The sequence below is a fragment of the Arachis stenosperma genome, chromosome 4 (assembly GCF_014773155.1).
Source record: "Arachis stenosperma cultivar V10309 chromosome 4, arast.V10309.gnm1.PFL2, whole genome shotgun sequence".
NCBI lineage: Eukaryota > Viridiplantae > Streptophyta > Magnoliopsida > Fabales > Fabaceae > Arachis > Arachis stenosperma.
Genome location: NC_080380.1, coordinates 54859922 through 54873750, shown reverse-complemented (window position 1 = coordinate 54873750; position 13829 = coordinate 54859922). Strand labels below are relative to the sequence as shown.

The following is a 13829-nucleotide window of genomic DNA, read 5'->3' as shown; positions in this document are numbered from 1 at the left end:
ACAATCTCCGTGGGATCGACCCTTACTCACGTAAGGTTTATTACTTGGACGACCCAGTGCACTTGCTGGTTAGTTGTGCGGAGTTGTGATAGAGAGTTGAGATTGCAATGAGCGTACCATGTTGATGGCGCCATTGATGATCACAATTTTGTGCACCAAGTTTTTGGCGCCGTTGCCGGGGATTGTTTCGAGTATGGACAACTGACAGTTCATCTTGTTGCTTAGATTAGGTATTTTTCAGAGTTCTTAAGAATGAATTCTAGTGTTTCAAGGTGATGATCTTATCATCACCAAAGCTGATTGATTCTCATCAATTTAGCTCTTGAATGCAATGTCCTGCTGAAGCTTGGCTATCCATGTCTAATTCCTTTAGACTGAAGCTTTAGACTAACATTGCATGATTCCTGGAATTCTCATTAAGAATTTTGATACCTTTATTTTCGAAAAAAAAAACAAAAAAAAAATTACAAAATCATAAAAACCAAAAATATTTTATGTTTCTTGTTTGAGTCCAGTGTCTAATTTTAAGTTTGGTGTCTTGCATGCATTGTTTATTTGATCTTGGTTCTATTTTCAAGTCAATAGTACAGGGAACTGAAGATTCAAAACATGCAGCAGAGGAATTACACAGAAAAAGCTGGGCGTTCAAAACGCCCAGTGAAGAAGGACAGACTGGCGTTTAAACGCCAGCCAGGGTGCCTGGCTGGGCGTTTAACGCCCAAAAAGGTAGTGCATTGGGCGTTAAACGCCAGAATGTGCACCATTCTGGGCGTTTAACGCCAGGATGGCACAAGAGGGAGGATTTTGTTTTCAAATCAATTGTTTTCCAAGTTTTCAAAGTTTTTCAAAATCAAATCTTTTTCAAATCAAATCTTTTCAATCAAGTGTTTTCAAAATCAATTTCTTTCCTTTTTCAAAGATACTTGCTATCAATTAATGATTTGATTCAACATTTCAAGTATGTTGCCTTTTCTGTTGAGAAAGGTTTAATGTTTGAATCATATCTTTTCTTGTTAGCCAAAACATTAATCTTTTTTAAAATCAAATCTTTTTAAAATTGTTTTCAAATCATATCTTTTCAATCATATCTTTTTAAAACCATAACTTTTTAATCAAATCTTTTTAATCACATCTTTTTCAAAATAGTTTTCAATCATATCTTTTTAAATTCTAATTTCAAAATCTTTTTCAAAAATTACTTGATTTCTTTCCCACTCTTGGTTTTCAAAAATCAATTAAAGTTTTTCAAAATGTTTTCAAAATCTTCCACTTAATTTTCGAAAATTTCTTCCTCTCTTCTCACATCCTTCTATTTATGGAGTACCACTCTTTCTCAATGCACAATTCGAACTCTATCTGATTAAGTTCGAATTCTTCTACCTCTTCCTTCTAATTTTCTTTTTCTCTGACACCTCAAGGAATCTCTATACTATGACATAGAAGATTCCATATTTTCTTGTTCTCTTCTCTTTCATATGAGCAGGAACAAAGACAAGGGTATTCTTGTTGAAGCTGACCCTGAACCTGAAAGGACCTTGAAGTGAAAGCTAAGAGAAGCTAAGGCACAACTCTTTGTAGAGGACCTAACAGAAATCTTCAAAGAAGAAGAACCCATGGCAGCCAAAAACAACAACAATGCCAACAATGCAAGGAAGGTGCTGGGTGACTTTACTGCACCTACTCCCGACTTCTATGGGAGAAGCATCTCTATCCCTGCCATTGGAGCAAACAACTTTGAGCTTAAGCCTCAATTAGTTTCTCTAATGCAACAGAATTGCAAGTTCCATGGACTTCCATTGGAAGATCCTCATCAGTTCTTAGCTGAATTCTTGCAAATCTGTGACACTGTCAAGACTAATGGGGTTGACCCTGAGGTCTACAGACTTATGCTATTCCCTTTTGCTGTAAGGGACAGAGCCAGAATATGGTTGGACTTACAACCTAAAGACATCCTGAACTCTTGGGAAAAGCTAGTCAATGCCTTCTTGGCAAAGTTCTTTCCACCTCAAAAATTGAGTAAGCTTAGAGTGGAAGTCCAAACCTTCAGACAGAAGGATGGAGAATCCCTCTATGAAGCTTGGGAAAGATACAAACAATTAATCAGAAAATGTCCTTCTGACATGCTTTCTGAATGGAGCATCATAGGTATTTTCTATGATGGTCTCTCTGAACTATCCAAGATGTCTTTGGATAGCTCTGCTGGAGGATCTCTTCATCTGAAGAAGACGCCTGCAGAAGCTCAAGAGCTCATTGAAATGGTTGCAAATAACCAATTCATGTACACTTCTGAAAGGAATCCTGTGAACAATGGGACAAATCAGAAGAAAGGAGTTCTTGAGATTGATACTCTGAATGCCATTTTGGCTCAGAACAAGATATTGACTCAGCAAGTCAATTTGATTTCTCAAAGTCTGTCTGGAATGCAAAATGCACCAAACAGTACTAAGGACGCTTCATCTGAAGAAGAAGCTTATGATCCTGAGAACCCTTCAATGGAAGAGGCGAATTACATGGGAGAACCCTATGGAAACACCTATAATTCTTCATGGAGAAATCACCCAAATCTCTCATGGAAGGATCAACAGAGACCTCAATAAGGTTTCAACAACAATAATGGTGGAAGAAACAGGTTTAGCAATGGCAAGCCTTTTCCATCATCTTCTCAGCAACAGACAGAGAATTCTAAGCAGAACCACTCTGACTTAGCAACCATGGTCTCTGATCTAATCAAAACCACTCAAAGTTTCATGACTGAAACAAGGTCCTCCATTAGAAATTTAGAGGCACAAATGGGACAACTGAGCAAGAAAATTACTGAACTCCCTCCTAGTACTCTTCCAAGCAATACAGAAGAAAATCCAAAAGGAGAGTGCAAGGCTATCAACATGGCCGAATTTGGAGAGGAAGGAGAGGAAGTGAACGCCACTGAGGAAGACCTCAATGGGCGTGCACTGACCTCCACTGAGTTCCCTAATGAGGAACCATGGGAATATGAGGCTCAAAATGAGACCATAGAGATTCCATTGGACTTACTTCTGCCTTTCATAAGCTCTGATGAGTATTCCTCCTCTGAAGAGGATGAGTATGTCACTGAAGAGCAAGTTGCTAAATACCTTGGAGCAATCATGAAGCTAAATGACAAGTTATTTGGAAATGAGACTTGGGAGGATGAATCCCCTTTGCTCACCAAAGAACTGGATGACTTGTCTAGGCAGAAATTACCTCAAAAGAGACAAGATCCTGGAAAGTTTTCAATACCTTGTACCATAGGCACCATGACCTTCAAGAAGGCTCTGTGTGACTTAGGGTCAAGTGTAAACCTCATGCCTCTCTCTGTAATGGAGAAGCTAGGGATCTCTGAGGTACAAGCTGCAAAAATCTCACTAGAGATGGCAGACAATTCAAGAAAACAAGCTTATGGGCTTGTAGAGGATGTTTTGGTGAAGATTTAAGACCATTACATCCCTGCTGATTTCATAGTCCTGGAAACTGGAAAGTGCATGGATGAATCCATCATCCTTGGCAGACCCTTCCTAGCCACAGCAAAGGCTGTGATTGATGTTGATAGAGGTGAACTGATCATTCAAATGAATGAGGAATCCTTTGCGTTTAAGGCTCAAGGATATTCCTCTGTCACCATGGAGAGGAAGCATGAGGAGCTTCTCTCAAAACAGAGTCAAACAGAGCCCCCACAGTCAAACTCTAAGTTTGGTGTTGGGAGGCCACAACCAAACTCTAAGTTTGGTGTTGAACCCCCACATTCAAACTCTAAGTTTGGTGTTGGGAGGTTCCAACATTGCTCTGAGCATCTGTGAGGCTCCATGAGAGCCCTCTGTCAAGCTACTGACAATAAAGAAGCGCTTGTTGGGAGGCAACCCAATGTTATATTTTATCTATTTCCCTTTGTTATTTTATGTTTTTTGTAGGTTGATGATCATAAGAAGTCACAAAATCAATTGAAAAAGCAAAAACAGAATGAAAAACAGGAAGAAAAATAGCACACCCTGGAGGAAGAACCCACTGGCGTTTAAACGCCAGTAAGGCTAGTGGTGCACGAAATTGCAATAACACTTTTGCAATCCCGCACAACTAACCAGCAAGTGCACTGGGTCGTCCAAGTAATACCTTGCGTGAGCAAGGGTCGATCCCACGGAGATTGTCGGCTGAAGCAAGCTATGGTTACCTTGTAAGTCTTAGTCAGGATATCAGAAATTATCAGGATTGATTGTAAAAAGCAAAAGAACATGAAAAAGGTACTTGTTTTGCAGTAATGGAGAATAGGCTGAGGCTTTGGAGATGCTCCATCTTCCGAATCTCTGCTTTCCTACTGTCATCTTCATCAAACACGCAAGGCTCCTTCCATGGCAAGCTGTATGTAGGGTTTCACCGTTGTCAGTGGCTACCTCCCATCCTCTCAGTGAAAATACGTCCCTGATGCTCTGTCACAGCATAGGCTAATCATCTGTCGGTTCTCAATCAAGCCGGAATAGAATCCAGTGATTCTTTTGCGTCTGTCACTAACGCCCCGCCTTCAGGAGTTTGAAGCACGTCACAGTCATTCAATCATTGAGTCCTACTCAGAATACCACAGACAAGGTTTAGACCTTCCAGACTCTCTTGAATGCCGCCATCAGTTCTAGCTTATACCACGAAGATTCCGATTAAAGAATCCAAGAGATATCTACTTAATCTAAGGTAGAACAGAGGTGGTTGTCAGGCACATGTTCATAGTTGAGAATGATGATGAGTGTCACAGATCATCACATTCATCCGGATTAAGAGCAAGTGATATCTTAGAATGGAATCAAGCATGATTGAATAAGAAATAGTAGTAATTGCATTAATCCATCAAGACACAGCAGAGCTCCTCACCCCCAACCATGGGGTTTAGAGACTCATGCTGTGGAAAGTGTACAAGAAACGTGTAAAAAATGTCATGAGGTCATAAGGTACGGATACAATGTCAAAAGATCCTATAAATAGTAAACTAGTATCCTAGGGTTTACAGAAATGAGTAAATGACAGAAAAATCCACTTCCGGGCCCACTTGGTGTGTGCTTGGGCTGAGCAATGAAGTAATTTCGTGTAGAGACCTTTTCTGGAGTTAAACGCCAGCTTTCATGCCAGTTTGGGCGTTTAACTCCAAATTTTATTCCAGTTCCGGCGTTTAACGCTGGAATTTCTGATGCTGATTTGCTACGCCGGTTTGGGCCATCAAATCTTGGGCAAAGTATGGACTATCATATATTGCTGGAAAGCCCAGGATGTCTACTTTCCAATGCCGTTGAGAGCGCGCCAAATGGGCTTCTGTAGCTCCAGAAAATCCACTTCGAGTGCAGGGAGGTCAGAATCCAACAGCATCTGCAGTCCTTTTCAGTCTCTGGATCAGATTTTTGCTCAGAACCTTCAATTTCAGCCAGAAAATACCTGAAATCACAGAAAAACACACAAACTCATAGTAAAGTCCAGAAAAGTGAATTTTAACTAAAAACTAATAAAAATATACTAAAAACTAACTCAAATATACTAAAAACAATGCCAAAAAGCGTATAAATTATCCGCTCATCACAACACCAAACTTAAATTGTTGCTTGTCCCCAAGCAACTGAAAATCAAAATAGGATAAAAAGAAGAGAATATACTATAGACTCGAAAATATCAAGGAAACATAGCTCCAATTAGATGAGCGGGACTAGTAGCTTTTTGCCTCCGAACAGTTTTGGCATCTCACTCTATCCTTTGAAGTTCAGAATGATTGGCATCTATGAGAACTCAGAACTCAGATAGTGTTATTGATTCTCCTAGTTAAGTATAATGATTCTTGAACATAGCTAGTGTATGAGTCTTGGCTGTGGCCCAAAGCACTCTGTCTTCCAGTATTACCACCGGATACATACACGCCACAGACACATAATTGGGTGAACCTTTTTAGATTGTGACTCAGCTTTGCTAAAGTCCCCAATTAGAGGTGTCCAGGGTTCTTAAGCACACTCTTTTTGCCTTGGTTCACAACTTTATTTCTCTCTCTCTTTTTTTTTCTTTCTTTTTTTTTAGAAATTTTTTTTTCTTTTTTTTCACTGCTTTTTCTTGCTTCAAGAATCATTTTTATGATTTTTCAGATCCTCAATAACAGTTCTCTTTCCCCTCATTCTTTCAAGAGCCAACAAATTTAACATTCTCAAAACATCAAATTCAAAAGACATATGCACTATTCAAGCATTCATTCAGAAAACAAAAAGTATTGTCACCACATCAAACTAATTCAACTAGTTTCAGAGATAAATTTCGAAATCCTGTACTTCTTGTTCTTTTGTGATTAAAGCATTTTTTTCTTTTAAGAGAGGTGATGGATTCATAGGACATTCATAGCTTTAAGGCATAAATTTTAATTTTATTAATTGTGAATTAAGAACAAGACTCAGAAAATAAATATAAGATGAAACTAGAAATAGAAAAACAAAATAAAAACGAAAAAAATAGGCTCCTAATGATAGAGGTTTTCATAGAGTTAGGACTCAACAACCTTGATCTTGAGAAGTGGATGCTCCCTCAGCTTGAGAGGAGAGCTTTTGGCGTTTCTTGGAGTTCACGCCCTTGCTTGTCTTGCTCCTTCCATTGACTTCTTGGTGATTGGATGTTCAATGGGTATGAATTCATCTGCTTCCATCTTCACCCCAGCCTCTTCACAGAGCAAGGAGATCAAGCTTGGGTAAGCCAATTTGGTTACAGTGGAATTCTTATTTGCAATTGTGTAGATCTCACAAGCAATCACATGATGAACCTCCACTTCTTTTCCAAGCATAATGCAATGAATCATCACTGCTCTCTTGATGGTAACCTCAGAACGGTTGCTAGTGGGCAATATGGAACGCCCAATAAAGTCTAGCCAACCTCTTGCAATTGGTTTGAGGTCTCCCCTCTTGAGTTGGTTTGGGACACCCTTTGAATTGGTTATCCACTTAGTTCCAGGGAGGCATATGTCCTCTAGAACTTGATCCAACCCTTTATCTACTCTCACCATCCTCCTATTGAAGGAGTCAGGATCATCTTGCAGTTGAGGCAACTTGAAGATTTCTCTTATTTTGTCCAGATGAAAGTACATAACTTTCCCTCTGACCATGGTTCTGTAGGTATGGTAAGCGGTTCCAGTCATTCTTTGCTTATCTGTTAGCCACAGATTTGAGTAGAATTCCTGAACCATGTTCCTTCCAACCTTTGTCTCAGGATTGGTTAGAACTTCCCATCCTCTGTTTCGAATTTGCTTTTGGATCCCCGGATATTCATCTTCTTTTAGATCAAATTTCACTTCCGGGATCACTGATCTTAGACCCATTATTTTGTGATAATGGTCTTCATGTTCTTTGGTTAAGAACTTCTCTTGATTCCAAAGATTCTTTGGATTATTCTCTTTCTTGCCTCTTAAATTGGTTTGTTTTCCCTTAGGAGCCATGATATTGATGAATCTTGGCTTAGTGATCACGGAAAAGCACACCAAACTTAGAGGTTTGCTTGTCCTCAAGCAAAAGAAAGAAAGAAGAGAGAGAGAGAGAGAGGAAGAGAAATTCGAATGGTGTGGGCAAAGGGGGTTCCAAACGTGAATTTATAAGGGTGGGGAGAAGAGATTTCGAAAAAAAATAAAAATTAGAAAGGAGATTTGAGAAGATATGGAAAGAAATTGAGAAAAGGGTGAGTTTTTGAAGAAGATTTGGGATTAATTTGAAATAGATTTGAAGAATGGTTTTGATTTGTGAAGATTTGAAAGTGAATGATGAAAGGTTGAAGTGCATTTATGTAAAAGAGTATGGTTAAAAAGAGGAAAGTTTGAAAAAATTTGAGTTGAAAACAAAAATGTGGTCCCCCCCACCTTTCTGGCGTTAAACGCCCAGAATGGCACCCATTCTGGCGTTTAACGCCCATTTGCTACCCCTTTTGGGCGTTTAACGCCCAGCCAGGTGCCCTGGCTGGCGTTAAACGCCAGAAATCCTTTGTCACTGGGCGTTTTTCAGAACGCCCAGGATGCTGCACACCTGGCGTTAAACGCCCAGAATGGTGCCCATTCTGGCGTTTAACGCCCAAAATGGCACCATTCCTGGCGTTAAACGCCCAGAATGGTACCATTCTGGCGTTTAACGCCCAAATGCCCCTTACTGGCATTTTTTCGCCAGTAAGCTCATTTTCTCTGCTTTTGAGCTGAATCCTTCTGTAACTCTGTGAATTCCTTCATTTTTGATACTTGCCTCTGTAAGAACTAATCATATACCCTCCTAATGACTGGGTTGCCTCCCAGCAAGCGCTTCTTTGCTGTCTTTAGCTGGATTCTGCTAAGGATCTCAAGTCTCAGTTTTGAGCATCCCTGCTCAAAATTTCCTTCAAGATAGTGCTTGATTCTCTGTCCATTAACAATGAACTTCTTGTCAGAATCAATATCCTGAAGCTCAACATATCCATATGGTGACACTCCTGTAATCACATACGGACCCCTCCACCGGGATTTGAGTTTTCCTGGAAACAATTTGAGCCTGGAGTTGAAGAGCAGAACTTTTTGTCCTGGCTCAAAGACTCTGGTTGACAATCTCTGTCATGCCACTTCTTTGCCTTTTCCTTATAAATTTTTGCATTTTCAAAGGCATTGAGTCTGAACTAGCTCATTTAGCTGGAGCAGTCTTTTCTCACCAGCTAACTAAGCATCCATGTTTAGGATCTGGTTGCCCAATAGGCTTATGTTCCAGTTCCACAGGCAAATGACAGGCCTTCCCATACACCAGTTGGTATGGAGAGGTTCCTATAGGAGTCTTGAATGCTGTTCTGTATGCCCACAGAGCATCATCCAAGCTCTTTGCCCAATCCTTTCTTCGGGCCATCACAGTCCGTTCTAGGATTCTTTTTAGTTCTCTGTTAGAGACTTCTGCTTGCCCATTTGTCTGTGGATGATACGGAGTTGCCACTTTATGGCTAATTCCATGTCTAACCATAGCAGAGTGTAGCAGTCTATTGCAGAAATGAGTGCCTCCATCACTGATTAGTACTCCGGGAACACCAAACCTGCTGAAGATATGTTTCTGGAGGAATTTTAGCACGGTCTTGGTATCATTAGTGGGTGTAGCAATTGCTTCTACCCACTTAGATACATAGTCCACTGCCACTAGAATGTAAGTGTTTGAGTATGATGGTGGGAATGGCCCCATGAAGTCAATTCCCCATACATCAAACAATTCTATCTCTAATATCCCTTGTTGAGGCATGGCATATCCGTGAGGCAGGTTACCAGCTCTTTGGCAACTGTCACAGTTACGCACAAACTCTCGGGAATCTTTATAGAGAGTAGGCCAGTAGAAGCCACACTGGAGGACTTTAGTGGCTGTTCGCTCACTTCCAAAATGTCCTCCATAATGTGATCCATGGCAATGCCATAAGATCTTTTGTGCTTCTTCTCTGGGTACACATCTGCGGATCACTCCGTCAGCACATCTCTTAAAGAGATATGGTTCATCCCAGAGGTAGTACTTTGCATCTGAAATTAATTTCTTTCTTTGCACATTGCTGTACTCCTTGGGTATGAACTTCACAGCTTTATAATTTGCAATATCTGCAAACCATGGAGCTTCCTGAATGGCAAAGAGTTGCTCATCTGGGAAAGTCTCAGAGATCTCAGTAGAAGGGAGGGACCCCCCAGCTACTGGTTCCATTCGGGACAGATGATCAGCCACTTGGTTTTCTGTCCCTTTTCTGTCTCTTATTTCTATATCAAACTCTTGCAGAAGCAACACCCATCTGATAAGCCTGGGTTTTGAATCCTGCTTTGTGAGTAAGTATTTAAGAGCAGCATGGTCAGTGTACACAATCACCTTTGATCCCACTAGGTAGGATCTAAATTTGTCAATGGCATAAACCACTGCAAGTAACTCTTTCTCTGTGGTTGTGTAGTTCTTTTGTGCGTCATTTAGAACACGGCTGGCATAATAAATGACGTGCAAAAGCTTGTTATGCCTCTGTCCCAACACTGCACCAATGGCATGATCACTGGCATCACACATTAATTCAAATGGCAATGTCCAATCTGGTGCAGAGATAACTGGTGCTGTGACCAGCTTAGCTTTCAGGGTCTCAAATGCCTGCAGGCACTCATTATCAAAGATAAATGGAGTGTCAGCAGCTAGCAGATTACTTAGAGGTTTGGCAATTTTTGAAAAATCCTTTATAAACCTTCTGTAGAATCCTGCATGCCCAAGAAAGCTTCTGATTGCCTTAACATTGGCAGGTGGTGGTAATTTTTCAATTACCTCTACCTTTGCCTTATCCACCTCTATTCCCCTGCTTGAAATTTTGTGCCCAAGGACAATTCCTTCAGTCACCATAAAGTGACATTTCTCCCAGTTTAAAACCAGGTTAGTCTCTTGGCATCTTTTCAGGACAAGTGATAGGTGGTTAAGACAGGAGCTGAATGAGTCTCCATATACTGAAAAGTCATCCATGAAGACTTCCAGAAATTTCTCTACCATGTCTGAGAAGATAGAGAGCATGCACCTCTGAAAGGTTGCAGGTGCATTGCACAGACCAAAAGGCATTCTCCTATAGGCAAACACGCCAGAAGGGCAGGTAAATGCTGTTTTCTCTTGGTCCTGGGGATCTACTGCAATTTGGTTGTAGCCTGAATAGCCATCCAAAAAGCAGTAATAGTCATGACCAGCTAGTCTTTCTAGCATTTGGTCTATGAATGGTAAAGGAAAATGATCCTTTCTGGTGGCTGTATTGAGCCTTCTGTAGTCAATACACATACGCCACCCTGTGACTGTCCTTGTAGGAACCAGTTCATTTTTTTCATTATGAACCACTGTCATGCCTCCCTTTTTGGGAACAACTTGGACAGGGCTCACCCAGGGGCTATCAGAAATAGGATAAATAATCCCAGCCTCTAGTAATTTAGTAATTTAGTGACCTTTCTGCACCACCTCCTTCATGGCTGGATTTAGCCGCCTCTGTGGTTGGACCACTGGTTTGGCATTATCCTCCAATAGGATCTTGTGCATGCATCTAGCTGGGCTAATGCCCTTAAGATCACTTATGGACCACCCAAGAGCTGTCTTGTGCGTCCTTAGCACTTGAATCAGTGCTTCCTCTTCCTGTGGATCTAAAGCAGAGCTTATAATCACTGGAAAAGTGTCACCCTCTCCTAGAAATGCATATTTCAGAGATGGTGGTAGAGGTTTGAGTTCAGGTTTGGGAGGTTTATCCTCCTCCTGAGGAATTTTCGAAAATTCCTTTACTTCCTCTAGTTCTTCTTGATCAGGTTGAGCATTTTTGAAGATGTCCTCAAGCTCTGATTCTAGGCTTTCAGTCATATTGATCTCTTCTACCAGAGAGTCAATAATGTCAGCGCCCATGCAGTCATCTGGTGTGTCTGGATGCTGCATTGCTTTCACAGCATTCAACTTGAACTCATCCTCATTGACTCTCAGGGTTACTTCCCCTTTTTGTACATCAATGAGAGTTCGTCCAGTTGCTAGGAATGGTCTTCCTAGAATGAGAGTTGCACTTTTGTGCTCCTCCATTTCCAGCACCACAAAGTCAGTGGGAAAGGCAAATGGCCCAACCTTGACAATCATGTCCTCTATTATGCCTGATGGGTGTTTAATGGAGCCATCAGCAAGTTGGAGGCATATCCTGGTTGGTTTGACTTCTCCAGCCAACCCAAGCTTTCTGATAGTGGATGCAGGTATTAGATTGATGCTTGCTCCAAGATCACATAGGGCTGTCTTGGTCCAAGCGCCTTCTAATGTGCATGGTATATAAAGCTTCCAGGATCTTGAAGCTTTTCTGGTAAGCTTTTAGTATGACTGCACTGCATTCTTCAGTGAGAAACACTTTTTCAGTTTCTCTCCAATCCTTCTTATGACTTAAGATCTCTTTCATGAACTTAGCATAAGAAGGTATTTGCTCAAGTGCCTCTGCAAACGGAATCTTTATTTCAAGAGTCCTTAGATAGTCTGCAAAGCGGGCAAATTGCTTATCCTGTTCCGCTTTGCGGAGTTTCTGAGGATAAGGTATCTTGGCTTGATATTCCTCAACCTTAGATGCTACAGGTTTATTCCTTACAGAAGTGGTTGAAGAAGCCTTGTTAGAGGGATAATTATCAGCACTCTCAGGTGCCTGATCCTCCTTGGGCGTTTGAACGCCAGGAATGGGTGAAGATTGGGCGTTAAACGCCAACTTCTCCCCCTTTTCTGGCGTTTGAACGCCAGAACTGGGCAAGGAATGGGCGTTTAACGCCAACTTTCCTTCCCTTTCTGGCGTTTGAACGCCAATAATATTCCTTTCTGGGCTCTTATTGTCCTCAGAGGGATTTTGAACAGTGGTTTGGTTATCTTCTATCAATTGTTCTTTGTTTGGCTTCTTGCTCCTTTGAGCAGTGGTGTTCAGTGTTTTCCCACTCCTTAGTTGAACTGCTTGACATCCTTCTGTTATCTGTTTAGATATTTGCTGTTTTGCTTGATTCAACTGCAGTTCTATGTTCTTGTTAGCAACTTTAGTATCATGGAGCATTTCTTTAAATTCTGCTAACTGTTCTGTCATCAGGAGCAATTGTTGATTAAGCTCATTCATCTGTTCTTGAGGATTAGGATCAGTGACTAAGGCCATGACCTCCTCTTTTGGAACGAACTCATTGCTAGAATATAAGTATTGGTTTCTAGCAACAGTGTCTATAGCTCTTGAGCTTCTTCAATTGTCTTCCTCATGTGTATAGATCCACCAGCTGAGTGGTCTAAAGACATCTGAGCTTTTTCTGTGAGCCCATAGTAGAAGATGTCTAACTGTACCCACTCTGAAAACATTTCAGAGGGGCATTTTCTAAGCATACCTCTATACCTCTCCCAGGCATTATAAAGGGATTCATTATCCTCTTGTTTAAAGCCTTGGATGTCCAGCCTTAGCTGTGTTATCCTCTTGGGGGTAGAAATGATTCAGGAATTTGTCTGATAACTGTTTCCATGTCTTTATGCTTGCTGTAGGTTGGTTATTCAACCACCTTTTAGCTTGATCTTTTACAGCAAATGGAAACAGTAATAGTCTGTAGACATCCTGATCTACCTCTTTATCATGTACTGTGTCAGCAATTTGTAAGAACTGTGCCAGAAACTCAGTAGGTTCTTCCTGTGGAAGACCGGAATACTGGCAATTTTGCTGCACTATGATAATGAGTTGAGGGTTTAGCTCAAAGCTGCTTGCTTTGATGGGAGGTATACAGATGCTACTCCCATATGCAGCTGTAATGGGGTTAGCATATGACCCCAGAGTCCTCTTGGACTGATTAATTCCACTTGAGTCCATAATGGACAAAAGGGAAATGATAATGATTGCAAAGAGATAAATTTTGTTTTTTTTTTAAATAACCGAAAAAATAAAAATAAAATAAAACAGAAGGAAAATAAAACAAAAAAAAAATCGAAAATCAAAAAGAAAAATAAGATCAAAGCAAATTGAGAACTGAAATCAATTAGTTAATTAAAAAGATTTTGAAAACAGCAATTAAAAAGATATGATTGAAAAGTTTTTATGAAAAAGATTTGATTTTTAAAAAGAGGAAAGAGAAAAACAACAAAAAGACACCAAACTTAAAATTTTTAGAAAATCAAACACTAATTTTCGAAAATTTTAAAGGAAAAACACAAAGAGGACACCAAAGTTAGAATTTTTATGAATCAAAAAGGGACTAAGAACATGCAATTTCGAAAAACTAGAAAAAAAAAAAACAAAAGCATGCAATGGACACCAAACTTAAAATATGAAACTAGACTTCAACTAAAAGACTCTAAACCAACAAAAATAAAACA

The 13829-nt window shown here is 40.3% G+C and overlaps 1 non-coding gene across 1 annotated transcript; it reads right to left on the bottom strand.

The window, feature by feature from the left end:
* Positions 1-2018: 2018 nt before the first annotated feature.
* Positions 2019-2126, bottom strand: LOC130978659 (small nucleolar RNA R71). The gene has a single exon (XR_009086279.1). It is a non-coding gene; the product is annotated as a small nucleolar RNA R71 (small nucleolar RNA).
* Positions 2127-13829: the final 11703 nt, after the last annotated feature.